Source organism: Pyxicephalus adspersus, chromosome 5, assembly GCF_032062135.1.
Source record: "Pyxicephalus adspersus chromosome 5, UCB_Pads_2.0, whole genome shotgun sequence".
Classification (NCBI taxonomy): domain Eukaryota; kingdom Metazoa; phylum Chordata; class Amphibia; order Anura; family Pyxicephalidae; genus Pyxicephalus; species Pyxicephalus adspersus.
The window spans coordinates 146,324,421-146,326,981 of record NC_092862.1 but is presented as its reverse complement, the minus strand read 5'-3'; the positions used below and the strand labels follow the sequence as shown (position 1 = coordinate 146,326,981).

The window sequence follows — 2,561 nt, the reverse complement described above, 5'->3', positions numbered from 1 at the left end:
CTCTGCCTGCCCTCCCCTCCATATCGGCTACTAATGTTGGATGAATGTCACATTCACCACTATTATAAATGAACCCCTAAGTCTTGATACAAAACATGATTCACATGGCACTTCTTGCGGTTGCATATTTCAGGTGGACACTGCGGGGAGACTGAGAGTGAATTTCATGATAAAGGAAACCGTCTGCTCAAAGTTCAGACATGATGGCGGCAAGGAGTGCGGATTCAGACCTGGCGGAGTGAGTAATGATCAGTGATACTGGAGAGTGAATGTGAGATGAATGTTACAATGCAGGACTCCAACCAATAGGAGGGCATATAGGAGAGAGAAGGGGATTGTGAGTAGAGGATGGGGATACCAATGGCCAGTGGTGGGGATACAAACCTGGGGGCCCCTCTGCTGCAACGCTGCACCCTAGTGACCAGCCCATGTCAGTGCACCCCCCATCCTCAGTAACAGACCCCTCTATAGGGGCAGACATGGGAGGTGCAATGTGTGACACTGCATGAGGGCCCCTGGTCCATCCTCAGCCAAAAGGGGCCCCCAAGTCAGTTTAGTGGGGAGCACAAAGTCAGTTTTTCACAGTGGCCCCCTGTTGTCTATATTTGCCCCCGGTGACAGCTGCTCTCCGTGCATCCCCCTTAGTACAGACCCCGCACTGCAGACTCAATGCAGACCCCTCTCAGTGCTGACCCCTAGTGGCCCCTAAGAACCTCACAATCCCCCCAGACCCTGCTAGCACCCCCTGGCTGTGGATCTGGACCGGCCCCATAGTTTCTGCCCATTATACCAACCGGACAGTAATGGGGGCCCTACAGGGGCCCAGTTGCCATTGTGACCCCAGTACTCAAACCCAGAGAAAATTATTTTCATACCATGGAGATAGCATTGGATAGAAATCTTATCAATGTATCTTATCCAGGAGATGGCGGGCTGTACCCTGCATATAGTGACCACAGGAAACATCAAGAAAATCTCAGGACGTTGTCACCCCACGAATCAGAAGGTGAGAAAATACTCATTTCAGAAAATATGAATAGGGGCAGCAGTGACGCCTGATATACCAATATATCCATAAACTGTAACAATGTATCTATACAAGGTAACAATATATTCATACAATGTAACAATATATTCATACAATAAAACAATACATCCATACAATATAACAATATATTTATACAATGTAACAATATATCCATATAATATACTCATGCAATGTATGAATCATGTGACCAGCCGTGACCTGGGATCTCCATATAAGGATAATTCATGATTCCCCCAACTTTTACACAAAATATTCACTTTGTCACATTGGATTCAATAAAAATAACTTTACACATGCCTTACACATTTCTCCAAGTGAATTCTATTGGGTGGGATTATAAATGATTCACTGGTCTATTTAACTGAAATTCATCCATAATATTCATCAGAACACAGAGGATTTCCTATTGTAACAGTTGTTAACAATTAGCCACTAGGGGGCAGAACGAGTCATTGTTTTGACAGGCACTGATTTAAATAAATGTTGGGGAAATTTCAGGTGAATCATTTATAAATAGACTCCATAGAGATTAAATTCTAATTGAATTATAAGTAAATTTGGGGAATTTTGGATGAGTATTGGAATAAATATTTACAGACAGCTTCCTTTAGGCTGAGTTCAGATTGGCGGTGAGGTTGCATTACATTTCCTTGTGCTAGGAGCTGCCCCCTCCACCCCCCACCCTGCAGCAGCTCCATATGGAATGAATAGGGGCAGCAGTAAGCTGTAACGACTTGTTGTGTTATCTGGAATTCGGCTTTAATTTTGTGAAGTTCACCTAAATCTTCCCGTCCTTCTAACATTCACCCCTCCAAAGACGATGCTGTCCAAAGATGGCTACATTCCCCTTTATTATACACAGCACAGGGAGTGGCCACCCAAACAGGAAGATTGTTACTGGCAGGATCATCGGGTGAGAATAAAAGAAAAAAGTCTGAAAAAGAAAACTAACGCAGCCGACTCCTCCAATGACCGGTGAGCTGCAATATCTGACATTTTCCTGGGGTTTAGATAAACTTTACACTGCATAGAACTCTCCTAAATCTTATTAATTATTATTTCTTTGTTCCCATGACTTGGTGTCACTCCCATTATAAACATATAAAGCTTCCCCACAATAAAGGAATCCCTGAACTCCCAGAATTCCATGGCAATGATGATTTATGAGTGAGTAGGGACCACATTCACCCGGGAGTCACATGACCAGCCATCCTTTCCATTTACTGGCCAATAAAACAATCACGTCAGCGGATGTGAGCGACATTTACAGATTTCTGGAGAGAAAACATCAGCACATGGTTACAGAGATTCAAAGTCATGAAAAGTGACAAATCGGGTTCAACCAATAGCAAAAAAATAACACCGGAAACCTCAGGACCAAAATTTGCAGCTGATCACATGACTGAGTATTTAAAGTATACAGATTAACCTTAACATTCCCTTACGTTCACTCATGTTCACACATACTCAGTACAGTACAGTTTGCTTCTGTTCAATGCTGTAATTGTACTAT

General features: G+C 43.1%; 1 long non-coding RNA gene across 1 annotated transcript in view; it reads left to right on the top strand.

The window, feature by feature from the left end:
- The first annotated feature begins 19 nt into the window (after window positions 1-19).
- LOC140332203 (uncharacterized) overlaps window positions 20-2,561 on the top strand; it is a 4,297-nt gene continuing 1,755 nt past the window's right edge. Inside the window, exons 1-2 of the long non-coding RNA XR_011921062.1 lie at window positions 20-238; window positions 923-1,006. This is a non-coding gene — a long non-coding RNA (uncharacterized lncRNA). The remainder of the gene's footprint in view (window positions 239-922; window positions 1,007-2,561) is intronic.